Raw genomic sequence first — 7,730 nt, forward strand, 5'->3', positions numbered from 1 at the left:
GATTAACACAGGTACTGATGAGTATTCACAGCAGTGATTAGTAAACCAGCAATGATGAGTATTCACAGCAGTGATTTTAACACAGTAAACCAGCAATGATGAGTATTCACAGCAGTGATTTTAACACACTAAACCAGCAATGATGAGTATTCACAGCAGTGATTTTAACACACTAAACCAGCAATGATGAGTATTCACAGCAGTGATTAGTAAACCAGCAATGATGAGTATTCACAGCAGTGGTTATAATGACAGTGAACCGATGACACAGCCTTGCAGTGTAATCAATGAGGAGACCTGGTGCTATAGTGAGCTATAGCCCAGGGTACTTGCGTTTCAGCTGGCTATTTGTCCTGAGTTGTGGTAGTGACTCGATAGTCAAGGTCCAGAGGAGCAAGTGGAGCGCTGAGTTGATCAGCGTCCTGCTACATCAATAGTGGGATGCCGATCAACTAACGAGCGGCGGCTTTAAGCTGAGTGCTCGCTCTAGAGGGGGCGGAGCTACAGGGCGCACCTGCGCAGGACGTAGAGCCAGGCGGAGAGAGAGGTGCCGGCGATCCGCAACGCGCCTGCGCAGCAGGATCACGGGCACTGCCACCAGAGGCCGTCACCTGACGTGGGCGACCCGAGGAAGAAGGGACCCAACGTGCCCGCACAGGCCCACGACGGACGGCGGCACCAGACCTCACCAGGGTACGTCCATTACAGTTTCAAAGATGGAGGTGAGGGAGTTTGTGAAGAGCCTGGAACCCAGTGACTTTAATCTTCACAGTTATATGTGATCAAGCATAGGTCACATTTTGAATTTAACAATTGGAGAGGATGGGCTAATATCTATGAATGTCCATGATGAAACAAATGCCACTAAGAACCTTTATCATGCTGATAGTTGTCACCCTCATATATTGGTAAAAAGTATACCAGTTGGACAATTTTTCAGAAAAAGAAGAAACTGTTCATATGGACATGACTTTGAATTTTTAAGTCAGGAAAATACCTAAAGCTCAAGACAGCAATAAAGAATACTTATTTTATCAAAATAGAGGTAAAAGAAGAAGAAGAGGATAGATGTAGCAGATTTAATTTAAAATTTACTGACACCACATATAAGATATCACAGGGGTATGGAGGACCAGAGCTACGAGACGAGGCTACTAAATTTAAACATGTTCACATTAGAGGTGAGGAGAATAAGGGGGGATATGATTTCCATGTACAAAATGTTTAATGGTGGTAGCAACATTAGCGATAAACTGTTTAAAATTAACTCCGTTACAAAAACTAGAGGCCATCACCTAAAATTGGTGGAAAAAAAATTCCAGCACAAGGGGCGAAAGGGGTTCTTCACAGTAAGATCAGTTAGGGTCTGGAACTCACTGCCACAGGCGGTGATTTCAGCAAATAATGTGGAATTGTTCAAGAAACTTTTGGACGATTTCTTAAGGGACCGTAATATACAGGGGTACAGGTAATATACAGGGGTACGGGTACTCCTAGAATGAGATCCTAATAGGTTGGACTTGATGGACTAATGTCTTTATTCAACCTCAAATACTATGTAACATCTGTGCTAGACATTTGCACTTACTTCTAGATAAATAAACAGTAAAGAAACACGACTCTTCACAACTTCAACATGTATTTAGAAAAGCACAGGCATTGAAATATATACTAGTTCACAGTGTTGTATCAAATAGAAGGTACATTCAGGATTAGCGAACTAGTGTTGTCCATTAATGTGGTTACTGTGATTATTGTGTATACATGCTCAAAAGTTATACTTAATGTCTAGCCTCTGGCAAGACCCTCAGATGCAAGAATTATTTAGATTGTGGTACAGAAGGAGTTATCTACATCTTAAACTGTGCCTGCAGGGCCTTCAGTTAGAAAGTGCTTATACGATCACATCTATAACACCTTGACGTTTAACCCTAGGATACTGATAACGAGACACTATGGAGTTGATTTACTAAAGGCATACATGTTCCCTTTGAAAGGAGTTTTGCATATGGCACTGAATGTCTCTTCTTAGTTTAAATAAATGAGGTGAAGCTCTACTGACTTCCATCACCCAATCACATTCAAGAAAAAAACAAAACATTTTTTTCTTGCACAAAAATTGGTAAATTTCACCACATTCACTAAGCTAAGGTAAACTTCCTCTGTAAACTACGTAAAGAGCAAATTCCCTTGCAAATTTAACAGCATATTTGCCTTTAGTAAATCAGTGTGGCTCGGGGTTCATTTTCAGTACCAAAAGAGGTAACCCCGAGCCACACTCGGGATTACACTGTAGCGTCACTTACCTTGTCCCTACATCTCAACATATTTAGCAATACTGTTTCTCATTAATTCTGATGGATTATATCACTATAACTAGATGGACTACCTATATTTTTATTGAAGATAAGATCAGCGCCATTTACAACTCAAGACACACTAAGACTACTGATCAAGGTCTGGCAAGATTCATGTTTTTAAATTGGGTGGATATATGTATAGCTAATATACACCTGCCATTGGGCACTTACTGACAGATATGTTTTTGGGTATGGCTTCCATGTCCTGAATGAATTTAGTCATGTCTTTCATACTGTAATAGAACACGTGTTGACAAATACTACATAGTATGACTGGTGTGCCTTGATTAAACTGTGGACTTGCTGCATATAGTCTCTAATTGTGCACAGATGTGTGCAAAGTATAGTACTATCCCAATAGGTCTTTTTTATATGATTAAAATGTTGTACTAAGTGATACCCATGGTGGTTATATACATTTTTTTGGACATGATGGTTTACTTGGGAGTTTGGTGAGTCCAATAAAAAGTTTTTTCCTCTTTTGAAGACTATTGAACTGCACAGGTGTACGTTTAATAAACCGTGATAAAACTAGCTTTATCATGAGTTAACTTTACGCAGCAGATCACTTTGTTTTACTCGGCTGCACAGAGGCTGTTTAATAACCTGCAAAAATAAAACTTATCACATGAAACAGCTGTGAAAGGCTGAGATAAGTCGTCATGGTGATCAGTAGAGAAAGCAATGTGGGGAATGTATTCTGAGCTGCACAATGACATCCTTTGTGATAATCTACAATACTCCTGAAAGGATCATAGTTTACTCTGCCAAACCACCCAATAACAATATTACAAAGCACCTCTATAGTAAAGAGCAACAGTTATTTCTTTGTTAAAATTATGAAAATTTCTAAAAAGCAGGATTTACATGCTCCGATTTGTTCAGCATGTACCAGTACAAAAGCATGAATCACACTACCAGAGGCGGCCGCAATGTGAGGCAGTGATGGGGTTAAACATTCTAAAGGGGCACTCTGATGGAGCCAATCAATGTAAGTGGGCACTCTGACACATGCTGGAAATTAGAATGTTTGGCGTCCCTGAAAAAAGCCTGCTGTCCCGAGATAGGTGCATCAGCACTGTGTGTGTGTGTGTGCAAACACACTACCAGCAGGTATTAATGCATTACAAACGGCGGACAATGGTGGCGAAATGGTCTTACAGACTGTTATGTGTGGAGTGCAATGTTCACTACATCTGCCTGTAAAACATGCTCCCCAGACATCCTTCAAGCTTAATTTGGTAGGTCTGTTTCTGAGGGAGACTGAGCCTTCAACAACAAGCCCTAAGGTCACATGACCTTACTGAACTTTACCTCACACTACACAGATACAGTGAGGGGACTTGAAACTGCCACTGTAACTCTCATGAGGGAAGAGGGTGGCATTAAGACAGACATCCCTCCTTTTCCCTCTCAAGGCTGTATAACACTGCAGGCAAAGCGAAAAATCGCAACCTTCCACTTCGCACCGCTCCGCAGCTTGTCTACACTGTAGTTTGTCCGGGCACAGTGGAGCTCGGGATCGCCAGCAGCGGCGGCAACGGAGGGGGGGGGCTGCACAAACGCACGCATATTACAAGCGATCGGGCATCTCAACAGACGTCTGAACGCTTGTATGTAAACAGCCATCGCTGGCTGTTTACATTCAAAGCCGATTTTCCGTTCGTGCGCGCCTCCTAGCGGCAGGCACGAGTGGGGCAGGTTAGGACGTTTAAAAACGCCCACCCGCATTCCATCCGCTGTCCGACCCTTTAATTACAATATATCGCCTGCAGTGTGTCACAGGCTTCAATCAGCATTTAGCCTACCTGGGCAGCCAACCGTTGCTACTGGCAAAAATGTCCCTAAATTACAGAAATCCAGAAGAGGAGCATCTGTGCTTTATTTTAACTGTTCCTGAAGGTTCCTAAAGGAACTAGGTTTATGACAAATTCCTGTATCTTTGCTCAGTGCTTCACGAGAAAAAGGCCTTTATCACCAGGTCTGACAGGGTGCTAAATCAAGGGTACTTTTCACAATACTTATCCATTGATAAAGCTGTTCTCTACTTTTCTCCCTTTATTAAACAGGTACATTCCCATTACTTTCTGTGTATTTATCACCAGGTTGAGATGAGGTGAGATATTTCAGTTCCTACCTAACATATCACAGGTTATTAAACACCATTTTCTAGACTTTTCACTTTGCTAAGGTGAGAAAAGCCTTCTCACTGCTTATCACACTCTTTCACAGTTTATTAAACGTACACCATAGTGGGTTCCAAACCATTTATGGGTTAATTGTTTGGGCTTTGAGTCAACTCAAGTGATTCTTGATTACTTATTAAATGCACCGATCAAAGGGTATTTTGATATGTACTTACTGTTAGTTCCAGCAACCTCACTTAAAAAAGTTATAATATTTGTTCTTTTTTTGTTCTTATCTTAACCCCTAATTGTCCTAACCAATCCTAATTAACTCCTTCTTCTACTTAGCATACATTTTAGTTTTGTTTTGTTTTTTAACTTCATAGTTAACCTTTTTAGCTTTGTTTATTTTTAGTGTTAAAAATATAATAAAGAGAAAAAAATCTTAATTGTTAATAACTTTGGCATGCTTTGTACTGGAAACATAATTTTAGTGTCATTATAAACAGGACAAATGACAGAAATAAATGCACTTTTTTTCCATGGTAACACTGGTTGTTTTAAAACCAACACTGGTAAAACTATAATATACCCAGTCCTAATTATATTTTTCCTCTACTTAGCTATACTTTTCGGCTGTTGTTTTTAATCTTCATGGGTAACCTTTTTAGTTTTTTAAGTTGTCTGGTGTTAAAAAAATACACTTAATAAAGAAAATAAACTTTATTACATTTGTCAGTAACTTTGTCAGCATTACAGTACTTGATATCTTAAGTATCAAAAAAGTTATTCAGTAAAAAATAGGTGTGTGGCTGAAATGCAAAAATTGTTCTCACTCATAAGGGGGATAGAGGGAAGAAGTCTGAAGAGCTAAAACCTATTTGGGTATACCATACAATTCTACAAATATTAATGACTGTGTAGAGACAGTCCATAATTTTGTTTTATAGCTGCTGACCTTTTAAAAGAAACCTATCATGTGAGCAACACAATGCCTTACATTGCTTTGCACTCCGTCTTCAAATGCTAATTTTCTGGCTGTCATGATACAATACCAACCCAGTACAATAATTCAGGACTTCTGAAATTTCTGTGACTTTTCTGGTCTGCATACTGTGCAGATCAGTGACTCAGAAAGCACTGAAGCCAGCAGACACAAAATAGATTTTCAGAAATAAGTCAGATTAATAATTCTCATGGGTATGCTATTACTAACTGCCAAACTGTTTTTAATAAAAAATATGATTTCAATAATTTTCTAGTAACACCCCACAACTGGGGAGCTATGCTGATGGGTTAATCCTTACAAATTACAAAAACCTTTTTTGTAAGCATGCAGGGAACTTTTTTAGAACCCCATACTCTATCTCTGTACATATTTTTCTTTCCTTACAAACCCTACTGACAACTGGGATAAACTGGACAGGCAAGTTAGAGGCAGTGCAATCATTGGTATGTTAAAGGTGGAGGTGCATGAAAAAAGGAACACACTAATGTTGCTTTTAAAATTGGGTGTATATGAAAAGAACACCTCATTGTTTAGAGATGGGTGTGTCACTGCTTTTTTTTGCCTGTAAGACAGCTAACAAAACCTTGTCATTGACATTACAGTGCTGATATGGTGACCAATTGGCTTTATTTACAAACAAATGGTTCAGGTTATCATTACAGTTAGGGTTAGAGCTAGGGCTGATGCTAGGGTGTAAACTACTATGAGGTTTCAGGTAACGGATAGGGGTACTGTAATGGTTAAACTCGAAACAATTATATGATGGGAAAATGAATTGTTTAATGGTACACGTTATAGAGAAGGTAGATGGACCTGTTAGAGGAGTTCATTGTATGGTATTATTAAAAGGGAGAGAGGTATACTAGATATTTATTTTAGAGACTAGGACACCACAAGAATTAAACTTTGAATGGCATATTTCATGCTATTATGAATGAAGATGAGAATTAACCTCCTCTCCTGTTTACGTTTTCCCCTCCCTCTCTTTTCCCTCCTTTCCTTTCTCTAATTCCCTTCCCCCATCCTTTTCCCTTCTTTTCTTTTCTGTCACTCTCCCTCCCCCCTCTCCCTCACTCTCTACTTTTACCCTTCCCATCTTTCTCTACCCATTCTCCCTGCCCCTTCCCTTTCTTTCCCTTCCATATGTCCCCAGTCCTTATCCTTTTCCTTCTTTTTCCCTCTCCCCCCACCACCCCTCCCCACCCTCTCCTTTTTTAACTTTTTTTTCCACTTTACTCTTATTCCCCTTTGTGTAATGTTCTGAACGGTATTAAAAAAAATCAAAGAGAGGTTATTATACCTTCAAGCACTAAATGATGAGCCCCAGTAGGGGAAGAGACATCTCAGAGGAAGAATCATAGGTGGGTTTTCCCTTGGGGGCATGCAGCCCCAGAACTTGAATTTTTTGAATGCTACTTTAACAAGTATCATAAACATTGTATAAAATTAGACCTCAGTAAGTGCATTTGAACTACTCACATAATGTACTGCATCAATTATTTATTGAGAAATGCACTTAGAATATTACATATGTAAAACTTTTACACCAACAGTATCCTGTAAACCTCAGAAAATGGATTTAAAGAGATACATAAAAATTAGATACAAATTTAATATCTTGTGAGAAAATCACTGCCAACTAAGAGTAATTAATTCCCCATTTGAAAAAAAAACAAAAAGTTCTTCACACAATTTTTCAGTCTTGATTTTTGTCGCTCTGGGTCAGCAACTAACTGGGAGTAAGCATATTTGCCACTATATGCAGGTTTGAAATTCACAATCCTGAAAACATTATGTTCAAAGTAGCCTGACTGATTTTTTTTTTCAACCCCTGCATGGCCTTTGAACCATGGCCAGCAGGCTTAAAAGGGACAATAAGGGGGCTTTTGGTTAGGCTAGCACTTTCATATAAAAGGGTGGGCTCAAAGCAGCCATAAGACTCAATTCACAAAGCTTTAAGATAAAGACCTTTATTTTAGCCATGTGACTTTTTTTCAAAGCTTGAACTGAACTTAGCTAAAAATAACTGTACTTTTTTTTAAAATAAATGTACTGATCCTAATGTTGTTGCTTTGTGCAGTGAACAGTTAGGGATAAGTAAATCTGCCCAGATTTTATTCATGGGGCTTTGTCGAATCCCGCTTGAAATTTTTAAAACCTGAACTTAGACGAGGACCCAATTAAAATGTGTGTGGGGTTAATCTTGATACTAATTCTGGATTTTTTTTATATATA

Source organism: Nanorana parkeri, unplaced genomic scaffold (assembly GCF_000935625.1).
Source record: "Nanorana parkeri isolate BGI_ZX_2015 unplaced genomic scaffold, ASM93562v1 scaffold999, whole genome shotgun sequence".
NCBI lineage: Eukaryota > Metazoa > Chordata > Amphibia > Anura > Dicroglossidae > Nanorana > Nanorana parkeri.